A 15,437-nucleotide genomic window follows, 5' to 3' on the forward strand; every position below is an offset into this window, starting at 1 on the left:
GCGGTGGCTGAATATCTTTTCTTTATGTATTTAATGCTCTGCAATATTCACAGAGAGGAACAGAACATCCAGTCAAACATAAAGAATAAAGAAGATGGTTAAGTATTTAAAAGGGAGGATAGAGAAGAGGCGGGAAAAGAAAGAGAAGTGAAAACCAGCAATTTGTCACACAGACGAATATTTTTAAAAACAAGAAGTCTGTAGATTTGTGCGCATAGATGAGCAGATGTGAAATAATCTCTGGTGAAAAAAGCCTCGTCTTCTTGATGCAGCAGCTGCCAATTTTAAGTCCATCTACTTTATAAAAACATCAAACCTGTAATCAAACATTTTAAATATGTATTTGTTGTGTTTAAAAGCTTTGATTGGATAATCTGTTGCTCCAACACTTTGATGCATGAACATCAATCAATGAATCCTAAAGACTTCAGTCTCTCTGACTTTTGATTCAGACACTCTGGATGACGCATGAAGCTCCTTTACTGCAGTGAAAGCACAAAGATGACACTTTGAAATATTCTGTCAACACTAAAAGTCCTAAATTGAAAAAGTTACTGAAGTAAAAAGATGTAAACATGATCACAAAGTGTGTCATCCTTTTATTCAAATCTATAACTAGATTATTTTTTACTGTACATTAAAGTTAAAGCAAGACTTTACTGGTGTTGAGGTGGAGCTTTCATCATGCACTCCTGAATTTCCCCCTTTGGGGATGAATAACGTACATTCTATTCTATTCTATTCTATCTCATTATCATATTTATTGTAGATTCATTTCCTGAATATTTTGCAGTTTTTGCATTTGATCTGCAGCATACATTGAGTAAGGGACATAGAGGGATGCTGCAACAGGAATAGGCTTATTTTATCTAACAGGCTTTGACCCAAAGACTTATTATTTGGTTTGTGAAAAGTGAGGTCACACATCAAGTTTACCTGGAGATTAAAGAGGCACCTTCACAAACCTTCACCTTCTCCTCTCTCCAAATCTTTCAGATGTTTACACATGCTGAATGTTCTTAACTTTATATTTTTGGGGGCATTTTCGCCTTCATCTGATAGGACAGTTGAAGACAGACAGGAAATGTGGGGAGTAGAGAGTGGGGGAGGACATGCAGTAAATGGTTGAGGCTGGAATCAAATCTGCAACCTCTGAGACGAGGACAATGGCTTCTGTATATGAGGTGCGCTTAGACCGCTTGGCCAACGGCGCCCTATGCTGAATGTTCTTACAGAAACACTCAAAATATTAAACAGTTGAGGAAAAAACATAAACTTAAGGCTTTCATATGTTTTTATTAACAAGAAAAATGACTTTAAACATTATTAATAAACATTCTTCAATCAGGTTTTTCAATGAATTGGCTTATTGGCAGCTCTAACTGCACAATTCATACAAAAACAACAACATTGTATGAACTTTTAAAAAGTTACAAATCTAAAAAAAATACATTACAAGTGAAAGGTGAAATATTTTTCGTAGTATGATGTAATAAGACAAATAAAGGAGAGGAACCTCAAAGCAGCATTAATCAGCTCCATAATTTGTATACTCTTCTCCTGCATCATTAAACCTGCTCAGTACAAGCTGATATTTTTAATAAAATCTTAGATTTCAAAGTAAAATATGAGAAATAAAGAAATGGTGCACCTGTGTCATGTTACTGAATTTACACCTAATGACCACAAGGGGGCAGTAGACCCACACAGTTGACTGAAAGGCTTCTTAGTTATACTTTATGACTCTCCGGCCTTCACAGGGTGATGGATGAATGCTTGTTGTAAAAAGAAGGAGTCATAAAGAAGACTGGGGTTGGGATAATTAAGAATAAAAGAGGAGAGGGGGAGAAAAGAAGCCAGACACTTTATTATATTTGAGTTAGAGAGATATTCACAGCTGGAGCATTGTTCTCAGGATACTTCAGCTTCTAATTATCAGCAGAACAGGCTTGACAACTTTGTTAACCTAAGCTTTTTTCCTTTGTTGGTTTTGCAACCTTCCAGGCCACAAGACATGCCACACTGCAGCTTAGTAGGCCTCAGAAGAATGCCAGGAATGCAACTAAACTCTGATAAACTTCTGGCCTTTTAGAGGGGCTGAGGTTTCGTCATTGGGGGCAGAGGGGGTAAACACATCATGAGGAGCAGACGCCAGCACATGGCCTGAGAGCAAGATGTTACAGAGGTTAAATATAAAAGAATGTGAACGCAGGGAGAGACTTAAAACTGTAGCTTGATCTAAAAGGTCCTTTCAGCTGTAGGTGGTTTGAAGGTTCCTCCTCTGACTGCAGGGCTGTTTTTGCATATCAGACTGAGATAGTGAAGATTAAGTCAGGTGCTGGACACCAATGAGGAAACGCAACAAAGAACACTGCCCTCACATGTCATATATTTAGGTTGTTCAACATGATTCTGGTTCTGCTTGAGGTTTTCGCCTCTGCTGGACTCGTGTTGAGATTTGTAAATTGGCACGATATAAAGAAAGACTGAATGATTTAATCATCTAAAGCTACACTGACATGACAGGTCCTAACACAAATCTAATGCCAAGATATTACAAAACAAAACTGTCTTTAAAAGCTCCTTGTATGAAATATAACATCTTTGTTTCAGGACACAAACTTTAGCTTTAATGCATGCAGCATTTGCAGCTATTTTTACTCATTACAATCAGCTAAGTCTTTATTTTTGGCTCATAATAACAAACCTCTGCACAGCCAGCCATGACTCAAGTGTGCAGGGACCATCTACAAAGTGCAATACTGATGGAAAAGGCTACAAATATGTTCAATAAATCAAATCAATCAATCAGACTTTATTTATAAAGCGCTTTTCATACAATGACATTGTAACACAAAGTGCTGTACATAAAATCAACTTCAAATAGAATACATTAAGAAAAAGATCCCACCTCCAGCCCATAACCCCCACAATCCTGAGGTTAAGAACACAATATATGCAACAATAATAATAAAAGCAATGAAAATAAAATAAATAAATAAAAGAAAAAAGAAGTTGCTGAAAGAACTGAGGAAGCGCTCTCATGATATCTTAATGAGGAAACACTGGAGGAAACATGAGATGTTAAAACTCAACACAGGAAATTAAACTCAGCTAAATAAAATACATTTCTAAGATAATAAAACACTGAAATATTAAACCATTAAAAGGAAATAATATGATATACTTGAAATAAATAAGTAAATAAATAAAATTTGAACTAGACAAATAAATAAATAAATAAATGAAAAAATAAAATCTGTGCAGCCCTCAGATCTTCAGGTAGGGTGTTCCACATGTGTGGGCCATAATGATAAAATTAACCTACTAATTAACGTCACATATTGATGCTGTTGGTTATATAACAACAGTTAGTTTGGGAAAATATAACTTAAGATAATTAAGGGGGCACATCTTACCCCCTAATCCCCTAATCCAGCACCTTGGGTTAAGTAATTTCTGCTTTTACCTGGGTCGATGATCAGTCTGGTGTTTGACTTCTACCTCAGTAACATGTCCCTTTATATACTGAAGTAGAATATGTCCTTCCCCCTCTCTAATAGTAAATCGATATTCTCCACAGTGGGTAATCAGACCCTGGTGTTCAGGTGTTTCTATCCGGACTCATCAATAGTTCACAGAGTAATAATGTTCCCCTTATCTACCCGGGGAGACAATCTGAGGCTACAGAGGGGGGCTGCTGAGGTCTAAAAGGATTCAGTGCAGGTCCACTTTGATCCCTTTTGGTCCAGGTGGATCTGTCAATCGTCCATCGATCATCTCTGATACGCATGCGCTGGCCAATCAGGTCTCGCGGAGGCGGTCTCGTGGAGGCGGTCCGTTGCTAAGGAGGAAGTTTGGTTGAGTCTCGCGCAGCAGCCATTCAGCGGCGGACTGTGGACCGAGCGTCTCCAGAAAAACTCTTTCTGTGGAATTATCATCCATTCTGTCTCAGCCCGGATCCACAGACACGGACACGGCTTCAAGGGGGCTTCTTCCGGGTCGGTGATCACAGGTAAGAGGAGGACTGAGGGTCTGTCTGATCCAAGGAGAGGAGCGTTAGCTCCGGAAGCTAAGCTGCACTAGCTTGTGTTTTTCTGATGCGGCTGTTAGCTCCTCTTAGACCTGGTTCCATAGCTCCCCTTAGACCTGGTTCAATAGCTCCCCTTAGACCTGGTTCCATAGCTCACCTCGGACCTGGTTCCATAGCTTTTAGCTCACCTCAGACCTGGTTCCATGTCTCACCTCAGACCCGGTTCCATAGCTGTTAGCTCCCCTCAGACCTGGTTCCATGTCTCACCTCAGACCTGGTACCATAGCTGTTAGCTCCCCTCAGACCTGGTTCCATAGCTCCCCTCAGACCTGGTTTCATAGCTCCCCTCAGACCTGGTTCAATAGCTCCCCATTAGACCTCGTTCCATGGCTGTTAGCTCCCCTCAGAACTGGTTCCATAGCTCACCTCAGACCTGTTTCCATGGCTGTTGGTCTCCCCTCAGACCTGGTTACATAGCTCCCCTCAGACCTGGTTCTATAGCCCCCCTCAGACCTGTTTCCATGGCTGTTGGCTCCCCTCAGACCTGGTTCCATAGTTCTCACGTTAGCCCCCCTCAGACCTGTTTCCATGGCTGTTGGCTCCCCTCAGAACTGGTTCCATAGTTCTCACGTTAGCTCCCCTCAGACCTGGTTCCATAGTTCTCACGTTAGCTCCCCTCAGACCTGGTTCCATAGTTCTCACGTTAGCTCCCTTCAGACCTGGATCCATAGCTGTTAGCTCCCCTCAGACCTGGTTTCATAGCTCCCCTAAGACCTGGATCCATAGCTGTTAGCTCCCCTCAGACCTGGTTCCATAGCTCCCCTAAGACCCGGTTCTGTAGCTGTCAGCTGCCCTCAGACCTGGTTCCATAGCTCCCCTAAGATCCGGTTCTGTAGCTGTCAGCTGCCCTCAGACCTGGTTCCATAGCTCCCCTCAGACCTGATCCCATAGCTCCCCTCAGACCTTGTTCCATGGTTGTTAGCTCCCCTCAGACCTGGTTCCATAGCTCCCCTCAGACCTGGTTCCATAGCTCCCCTCAGACCTGATCCCATAGCTCCCCTCAGACCTGGTTCCATAGCTGTTAGCTCCCCTCAGACCTGGATCAAACCTTTGAAAGGTGGGCATTAAAATCTCCTCAGAGTCACTGAACAGCTCTGATATAAATAGAAAACAGAAACAGACACATGAGACAGAGCGACATGGAGGAGTACATCACGAACAAACACACGCCCACCAGCAACAAGTCCTGTGTCAGTCAAGTTAAAGCAATGAAGGAGTTCAGCAGATCTTTATGAATGCTGCCGTACACTGAGTTATACTGTTACAGTGAAAGTGCAAAGAAATGGTGGACATTTATGTGTGCAAAAGCCAATAAAGCATAGAGGTAGGATTAAATCATTTACAATCCTTTACATGAGACACATATTTGAGTGTAATAGAGGAGTGATGATGCACTCAGCTCTGGAGATGACACATGTATGATATTGGGTTCACGAGAATGAGGCAAGGCCATGTGTGTGTTGCATTGGAATGAAAGTCACAACATGATGCAGGCCTATTTAAAGTATTTTAAGTAGTAAGGATCTTGTTATGACTGATGAATGTCACTCTACTTCTTCTGTCTGACTGAATATGAATGACCAAATGCAGTGAAAGACTCAGGTATATGTAAGCACTGTGAAAGGTTTCACCACAAACTCAGGGACCAGCTTCTGTCCTGCAGGATTTCTAACGAGTCTCTTCAGACCTTCTAACTCTGCATGAACCAAAATAGGCAAGTTTATTATTAACAACAAAAACACACAGGAAACACTTACAGCATTTACATTTCATATGCAGCCAGTTATGTTTGACGTACTCTCTCTCTCTCTCAGTACTTATGTAACTTAACGTACATAGTAAACAGTGTTTGGTCTTATTATTTATTGAAATTAGGAGGGATTATTATGAATGATCAGTCAAGTCAGCTGTGCCTCTCATTGGAAGACTCGTAATCTCAATATCTTTGAAATTGCTGTGTTATGAAAAAAGTTCACCCCCCTACAGTGTGTGCCAATCGAGACATGAGCTATCCAGACTCCACTCGTCTTTTGTACCAGGCTGTTAACATGTTCATTTCTGCTGTAAAGATCGTCCTCTTTGAATTGGTGTGTATGTGGTTTCCTCAAGTGGATCCTCGAACTGCAGATTTTAACACTGCATTGGACTCATATTTTTAGACCGCTTGATCACAACAGATCTTGTTTTAACCGAACTGAACTCTTTAATCAATCGATTCATCTCAGAACTTCTTCCCAAGGATGAATACTCACACATTGAGTCTTTCCTGTGTTGAGTTGCAGCCTGAAGCAGGCTCAGCAGGGTGCCCAACAGCCCAACAACATCCGGTTGTAAAATCTGACATTGAATAAACATTGGCATTAAAAAATAAACTATTTAAAGCAGCATGAAAGAGGAATGTTTTCAGTCTTTGTGTTTAGGCTTGTCTAATACTATCTGGGAGGTTATTCCAGGTCTGTGCTGCAAACTTGCAGAAATGTGTGTTTCTTAAAAGCAAACCTCAGAAAGTAAGACTCTCTCTATACTCAGACTGATTTGAGGAGTTCCTTCAAGTTGCTCCTCCAGGTCGCCTTCCAGCCGGTTCAGATCCTTGCACTCCAACGTCCTTGATCAGCTTGAGTTGTTGCAGCGTCTTCTTGGACACCACCTTGGCCAGCATGGGCAGCAAGGTTTATCAAATGTGCAAGCACTTGATGAGCCTACCTCACGCAAAGCCACTTCCATATTACATGCATTATCAGTCCCAGTGTTTACATTTTGTCCGTGTCTTGATTTCATTAGGTACTCAAAATGCTGCTGAACAAATGATTGAAAGGCGGGCGTCTTCTATGCTGATTTCAAGTCCATGGTCAGACTCGTCGTGCCGGCTGCAGCTCTGAAATCGCGCGTGAAATATCGCCCCGCTTTAAAACTGCAAGATCTTGTGGCACAAGATTTCATCACACCCCTGAAGTTTAATCCAGAATAACCAAGGCTCAGAGGATTAATCTTCTACATCCTGATACAGTGATAGAGTATGCATAGATTTATCACAGCACTTTCATGCTCCAGATAAATAATACAGTCAGACATGTGTCGTGGATCGCAGCATGCAGAGAGAGACGTTTGTATTCACTGCAGCCTGTTGTAAAAAGACGTGTGGTTCATGTAAAGACAGCTGCTCAGACATTCACCGCCCAGCCACATGGCAGGTTGATTCCCCTGCAGATATAAACTGTGACTCACAGCCTTAACATTTTGGCGAGGTGTGATAATGTGCCCTAGATTATCGCGTATGGAAATGAGAGCATTGCTACACCTTTAGCTGGTAGTGGCAGAGTTTACTTCTTGGAGCGACCGCAGATTGAGCAAGAGATTTCCATCTCTGATCAGATAAACACAGCAGTGGTCACATTGCCTTCCTCATGCAGACTTTACAAAGATAGCTGCATGACAGATTGTGTTTGATAGCAACGTACAGCAAAACAGTCCGCTGATTGGACACTAACCCTGACTGGAGGCTCTTATTGGACACAAGTGTTCACTCATTAGGGTTTTATTTATGAGGTTTGTGAGTTGAAGCTTAGTTATGTATTGAGGCTTACACATGGGACTTCCACAAGGTCCAGTCCAGTGCTCTCTCGTCCGTCAACAACCACAGAACGGAGCACAGAGCAGGACCACTGGACAGCTGGAGTCATGTGACCGAGGTTTTCCCGCGGTAATTACTGAATTATCCAAACCCCTCTCTTGTATCCCGACTGTCTATCTGGTCCTCTGAAAACCTCGGTCACATGACTCCAGGCCTGGCTCCGCTCATCATGACTTTGGTTTGTTGTTGTAGTTAAGTGAAATACGATCTGGTGATAACACAGAGTGTTTGATTCTGAAATTAACCGGATGTTTTCATTTTGTTTTGGTCAAACCTGACTTCCTGTCCCGCTCCATCTGCTCTGTTGAGATTGATGCGTCGTGCTCCGGCGTCCGGCAAACATAGAAGTCTTGTGTATCTGATCCAGAGGGGTCGGACCTGCCTGATCAGTGACGGAGCCAGAACGCAACAGAGCGGATCCAGTGGAAGTTAACACATTGGCCACGGTTACATGATGTTTTTTAATTTGGAATTAATTATTCAGAATGAAATAATTCTGAATTAAAGTTGTTACTACATGGAAATAGTAATTCTGAATTGAGGTTTACATGGAAAACAGGTTTCACCGTCTTTATTCAATTCTGCTTAAGGTCTGGGGGTTGGGAAGGGTTCTGATTGGACAGGGCGGGTGTGACGTCTATACGTCTACCGGAAGAAAACAGACTCCAGTTCTGCTTCTTTTATTTTCGGTTACAAACATGGAAGACCACACAATAAGTACAATCTCGATTAACTTGGACGCTACAGCTTTAAAAAGGTCCACATTTTTATTCTTCTGTCCATCAACTCTTTTCCTGATATCCATTTCTTCTAAGGCTCCTATTAAATAAATAGTCTCCGCTCAAGTCCAACGCTTGCTTCAGGCGGCCATCCTGGAATATGAGCCCGCCAGCGCAGAATATGTGCGTCATCGACATGCTCAGAACAACCAGAATCAATTTAAAGGTGACATATCATGCAAAATGGACTTTTTAATGGTTCTCTACCTGAAATATGTGTCCCTGTCTACAAACCCCCCGAGAATGAAAAGAATCCATTCTGCCCCTGTTCTGATTTCTACACCTTTCTGTAAATGTGTGTGAAACGAGCCGTTTCAGACTTCCGTGTTTTTGTTACGTAACAACAATATCCGGTCTGTCACGGAGTCAGAGCTCGGAGCTTGTTCAGCCCATAGACTGTATAAAATAATACTGAATCCCTCCTCCGTTTTTCATTCCCTGCACAAATGTGTGCTAACAAGGAGCTTAGGAGGGAGGCATGCTAGTTGTAGGCTGTCTTAATAAACACAAAGGTCGGTTTTACTCCCCACGTCTGCAGATTTGAAGATCTAGTGGATGATTTTTATTTATCATGGAAAAGTGCTAGCGCTAATTAGCATAGCTACATAGCTACATGTTCATAGCTGTAGCTGTAGCTGTGTACCAAGACACACGTCGACATGCTGACAAATAAAACAACAAGAAACACTAAATCTGTGACCAATGGTTCAGAAAGGTCCTGCTACAGGCGCCTCTCTGTCAGGATCAGATTCTGGATCAGATTCAGAGGGTTGAAGTAACGTGATCTCTGAGCAGCCGTGTATATTCAGCCAACATGTAAGTTACATTAGATCAACGTGCTGGACAGCCGAGGCCACACCTACTTCCTGAGGGGGCGTGGTCAGAGAGAAAACAGACTGTTCTGAGGAGGGCTGAAGAAGAGGGTTTTTCAGGCAGACCAAAATCTGATTTCAAAGTGTTTTTTTGAGCATAAACTTTAAAGACATGTTTTGGGGACCTCTTAGACCAATATATGTTGATGAAAAAGGCGTGATATGTCACCTTTAAAGCGGAATGAACGTGTACATGATCGAGGAATTATTCAATTCGGATTTAAAATCTGAATAAACCAGACACTTCGGATTTAAGTTTAATTTGTAATTCTTTTTTTTTTTTTTTATTCCGAATTAAAGAGGAATTAAAAGCCTCATGTAAACGTAGCCATTGATTAGAATAGAAACCTGTCAAATCCGGTGCTGTGACGGATCGGAGATGGACTGGACTCGCTGGAATTTGGGTGTTAGTGTTTCATTCTTGGTGCTTACAACCAGATTATGTTTGATCCACTACCTGAAAGAGTTTAAACTATTTTGACATCCTTTAGGTTTGAGAAACTCTCAACGCAAGCAGCCAAAACTCTGAGTCTTCCATCCTTAATGTGAATATTTTCTTCCGTTTTTATCCCCTTGCATATTAAACAGAGTATTTTAGGGTTGTGGACAAAACATGAGTCATCATTTTTCAATTTATTTTAATCTTTCAGACTCAACAACTTATCAAATAATTGAGAAAATTGTCGGCTGCAATCCTTTTCTTATTCTGTGACTGTTTTTTGGCTCTTCGGTACAAGAAAATAATGAAACTGCACATTTTGACTCACCAGTAAAACATTCTCATAATGCTGTTTTATCCTGTAACAGTCCCAAACTCAAATATTCTCACTTTATCACCTTAAATGGGAATAAAAGCCGTTAAATCACATTTTAAAACCTCAACCCAGCAAGTTATTTTGGGCTTTCTTGCTCACTCAGTCATCAAAGCAGCCGCGTGTATTCGTCAGGTTTAAGGATTTTTGAACGCTTGTAAATGATGTAAGTCTTCAGAGGGAATTTGATGTTTTCCAGACCAAAAAAAAAGGAGGAGTGATGCGAGAGTTTTTCCCCCCCTCTAAATTCTGCGAGTAACTCACGGCTTAGCTCATCTCGTGGAATGAGGGAGTGCAAGATTGGCTATCTGCCTCCCAACCCACTGTGCGAGTCTGTCAGCTGTTTGAGAGAGAGGAGGAGAATGTGAGAGTTGGTATCTGTGTGAAGCTTTGTGATTCACTCTGTGGGAGAAACCAGCTCCACTGTCAGCAGCTCGCCCTGTTCTGTAAGGAGAGGCCCTTTTTTCTTGGCAGTGATTTGTGCATGTGAATGCTGAGTAGTGATGCAACGCGGGGAGATAAACCTGCGGTGTGATGACGATGCAATCAAAGGGCTTCACTTCTGCCCCCCCTGATAACATCAAGGTGGAGGAGCCTGCTGGAGCTGATGGTGAAAGGAGTAGCAAACGTCAGGGTTAGCGTAGCTTCTGGTCCAGGGTTAACTTAATAGATATGATGGGAGATACACCAGCCTCACCTGGGACTTCCACCAGATCTGTGTCCGGTCCAGGTCCGTGCTCTCTCATTCGTCAACACCCACTGGTTGCATTTTTTTTCAGACCGCTGGACAGCTGGAGTCATGTGACCAAGGTTTTCCTGCGGTAATCACCGAATCAACGATTATCAAACCCCTCTCTTTATCCATGTTGTCTTTCTGGTCCTCTGAAAACCTCTGACCTGTTGACTCCAGGCCTGGCTCCACTCATCATGACTTTGGTTTGTTGTTGTAGTTAAGTGAAATACGATCTGGTGATAACACAGAGTGTTTTATTCTGAAAATTAACCGGATGTTTTGATTTTGTTTTGGTGAAACCTGACTTCCTGTCCCGCTCCATCTGCTCTGTTGAGATTGATGCATTGTGCTCCGGCATCCGGCTAAAGTAGAAGTCCTGGGTATGTGATCTGGAGGGCTCCGACCTGCCGGATCAGAGACGCAGCTGGGACTCAACGGAGCGGATCCAGTGGAAGTTAACACATTGACTAGAATAGAAACCAATCAGATCTGGTGTTGGATCTGGTGGAATTTGGGTGTAAGAGGCAGTGTTTACATTTTCCCTTGCAAATTCTCACAGTTAGCTTTAAAAGGAAGCAGGAGGAGACAGTCTAAATAATACTGCTCACAGCTAAGGGTTAAAAGCAGATAAATAAAGAGGCAAACTGGAGTTGATTGGTTGCAAAAGAACCCTTGTTGTTGTCAGTGTCTGTTTTGTTTCTGAAAGATATAGTTAGATATTGTAGCCGACGGCCCGGAGAGGTCAGAGTGGACATAACTGTAAAACTCCTGGCTTATGATGTTGTCTATCACACACTAACCTTCCTGGTGCCTTTGTTTTATTGTTATGAAGACTTCAGCTTGATTCATTCAGCTGCTGTAACTCCAACAAGAAGCCACCTCTCTGTGCACCTGAGTTTACACGTCCTGGTTCTCACCTTCCCACGCTACTCGCACTGAATAAGCAAACACTGGAGCATTTCGCTCAATCACTTGAAATATGCTCAGTGCGCCCACACTGCTCTGGAGCGATGATGTTGACAGAAAGCACAGGTTATAGACGACAACATCAGCCCGCATGTTCAGTGGCCCGCATCAAAACTGAGGCCAGAAATGAAGATTAAAGTGACAGGAGTCAGGAGATGGGAGCAGACAAACGGCCCTGATGGGGGACTGTGTGATGCAGGAGGAACAGAAACACTAAGGGCTGAATTCCATCAGTTCTGTGTCCGGTCTGTCTCTGATCCGTCACAGCAACTTTAAAATACTGAATTTATTTTTTATTTCAAATATTTTTATTGAGTTTTCAACACATATGACAATACAAAAAACAACACACACAGATACAAACAATAATAGGACAGAAAACACCGGGGTTGAGCGGTAATGTTCTACATTGCCACGGATGGTACTGCATTGTGCAAAACAAGGAAGGCGAACAGGTCTCTGTGGCAGTGATAGTAGTACCTGACATAGTGCAATAGCCCCCCCCATCACTCCCCATCCCCATCACCCCCCATCCCCAGCTGTACTGAAAAATGAAGGCTTAATATTCAAGAGTTAGTTTGCAGCGCACCACACAGAGTCAGATCTTACTTCTTATGTCAAGGGCCGTATAAAAGCTCATCTTATGATGTTTTAGTTTGGGTGTCATGAAAGTAGACTAAGAAAGGATCCATGTCTCATAAAATTTCCTCTTCGAGCTACTGATAGAAAAACGTAGCATCTCGAGTTTGAGAAAGGACATTACATCCTGACGCCACTGGTCAAGCGTGGGCAGGGCAGCACCCTTCCATTTTAGCAGGATTGCACGTCTGGCCAAGAGCAAGGCAAAGGCAACCTTGCGGTGTTCTGTAGGAGTGAGGTGGGGGTTATCTCCACCAGCAATACCAAACAGGGCAAGAGTAGGGCTAAGATTTACATTTTTCTGTAATACTTTTGATAAGGTGTGGAATATATTGTGCCAGAATTTCTGTAACTTAGGACACAGCCAATACATGTGTATCAGGGAAGCATCATTATGATTGCACATGTCACAGGTGGGAGTTATACCAGGATAGATACTGGACAGCTTGACCTTGGACATGTGAGCCCTGTGGAAAATACTGAATTTAATATGCAAGGGAATAAAAACGGCGGACAATATTCACATTAAAAAAAAAAAGAGTCAGAGTTGTGGTTTTCGTGGAGAGTTACTCAAACCTAAAGGACGTCAAAATAGTTCAAACTCAATCAGGAAGTGGAGAAGATATCTAACGGCCAAATGCCTCCAGATCCATGTCCGGTCCGTCTCAGATCCGTAGCAACACTGGATCTGATAGATTTCTATTCTAGTCAATGTGTTAACTTCCACTGGATCCGTCAAATGGGATGTAAAAAAGACTAAGAACATAACAATAGTCTCAATGGTTTTTCTTTTTTAGCGCATTTAAAAACTCCTGATCATGTGTTCTTCTTCTAAAGTGTAAGAAATCAGGATAGGAAGTCCATCATTTGAGTACAAAGTAGAGTGGCATTTGTTTTGACACTCTGCTCTGCCAACCTTTAACCTTTTCCAGGTTATTAGTTACCAAAACACAGTCTGATGGCACGTCACAGTTTCAATATTTAATCTGAGGCTGTAGTGAACTCAGAATCAGACCGTGAGTCAGAACGCACCCAGAGCAAACTTTAGATGCATGAAAGATGACTTGCAGATATTTGCAATCAGAGGATGATGAGGCATCTTCCTCATATAAAGAAGGCGTACTGTACTCACTCGTAGGATCCACACACAGCTCCATGTACTGAGCTGACTGGGACCGGGTCCAACAGGGACACTCTGAGAAGATCCAACCAGAGGGGGAGCTTTTAGAATCAGGATCTCAGATGTGCAGCTGACCCCGTTTCGACATGAGTATCCTAAAATAGGTTGTGTGTGGCTCTGCAGAGTCGGAGTGAACTTTGTTTGATGTGTTTGTCGGTGAGCAGCGGCGTTGTGTTATCCTCCAGACTCGACTCCAACCGCAGAGGGAAAGTCTTTCTGTTTGTTTTGACCTTTTCACAAAAGAGCTAGATCTGTTTCTGAAACAGATTGTACACAAAGCCAGGCATAAACAACCTGAAGGCAAGGGCACTACACACACAAACATAGACAAACACACACACACACAAGGAAGTCAGGGAAGGTTAGGAGACCTGGCGTGTTTAAATTTGTTGTTTGTTTCGACTGTTTGAACTCCAGCAGAGTATTTGACTTATTGTGGAGACATTTTTGGGGTATTTTAAAATGCATTAAATCCACAGAATCTCTAAAAACCAAACTTCCTGTTCTGCAGAAACCTGTCAGAGATCTTAAATGTGTGAGGATTCGTATCCTCCAGAAAACAAACCCTTGTCTCTTAACCTCATGAAGCAAATTGCAAACTTCCAGGAATGTTCCTGGAATGATTTCCTCTGCAGCACCACGCTGCATAAACCACATAGTTCCTCACGCTGTGCAGTATTTCTACCTGCAGGGTGTTTCTTAGAAGCATTATTTGTCTCTGTCAGCACTCATTTGTAAGAAAGAATAAATAGACAAGGGTGGGTGTTGTGCAATATCATACCGCTTTGAACCCAGTTCTTTGAGCGTCCCCGTTTTGGAGGAAAATGTCTTTATCTCTTAATTAGGTCCAAAGGGTATTGGACTCCTCATTCCCCCCCTGCTGTTTCAGACTGTGAATTAGGACCGGGAGGGGCTTCTTTTCAGGTTTGCGTCTGGATCATGCTTCCTGGGGTTAGGGTACGGGGCTCAGGGACTCCTTTTGTCTCTCTGAGTGATACCTGAGCCTCCTGGTACGGGGACAGCTCATGCTTTATTCAGCCCTCTCTGATCTCTGGTTTAATTACGAGTGACACAGGACAGAGGGATCGCAGGTGTCTCTCTCGTAGGGTGGGGACTTTGTACGGCCAGCCAGAGGGCGGTTTTTACACCTTGCAGAGACTCATCCAAGAGGATTGTTGGTGGTGGTTTCAGTTTTGGTTTCAGTGGTTTGGCTTGTAAGACGAAAGTCTCTAAACCCCCCGTTCTTCTCCTGTTCCTCTGACAAGCCGCTCAGATCCTCTTACAACCAAACTACACCAGATCCGTGTCCAGTCTGTCTCTAATCTGTCACAGCACAGGATCTGATTGGTTTCTATTCTAGTCTATGTGTTAACTTCCACTGGATCCACTCCGTTGTGTTCTAGATCCGTCTGATCCAGCAGGTCGGAGCCCTCTGGATCAGAGACGCAAGACTTCTATTTTTGCCGAATTATCGGACTACACTCGTTTTTTATACCAGGCTGTAAACATGTTTATTTCTGCTGTAAAGATCGCCTTCTTTGAATGGGTGTGTATGTGGTTTCTGGTACTTCCGGAGCCAGCCTCTAGTGGACACTCGATGAACTGCAGTTTTGAACACTTCTGCATTGGCTTCAATTCCTTTTTAAAGTTATATTTTTTGGCCTTTATTCCATAGGACAGCTGAAGAGAGACAGGAAATGTGGGGAGTAGTGAGCAGGGGAAGACATGCAGG

General features: G+C 42.8%; 1 protein-coding gene across 4 annotated transcripts in view; it reads left to right on the forward strand.

The window, feature by feature from the left end:
• Positions 1 to 3,832: 3,832 nt before the first annotated feature.
• numb (NUMB endocytic adaptor protein) overlaps positions 3,833 to 15,437 on the forward strand; it is a 66,448-nt gene continuing 54,843 nt past the window's right edge. For 2 of the 4 annotated variants that reach the window (XM_034675311.1, XM_034675312.1), the window contains exon 1: positions 3,833 to 4,015. The gene's annotated coding sequence lies outside the window, so the exon portion shown is untranslated. The remainder of the gene's footprint in view (positions 4,016 to 15,437) is intronic. The other 2 variants (XM_034675308.1, XM_034675310.1) reach the window with 1 other exon arrangement.

The sequence above is a fragment of the Notolabrus celidotus genome, chromosome 22 (assembly GCF_009762535.1).
Source record: "Notolabrus celidotus isolate fNotCel1 chromosome 22, fNotCel1.pri, whole genome shotgun sequence".
In the NCBI taxonomy this organism is placed as follows: Eukaryota; Metazoa; Chordata; class Actinopteri; order Labriformes; family Labridae; genus Notolabrus; species Notolabrus celidotus.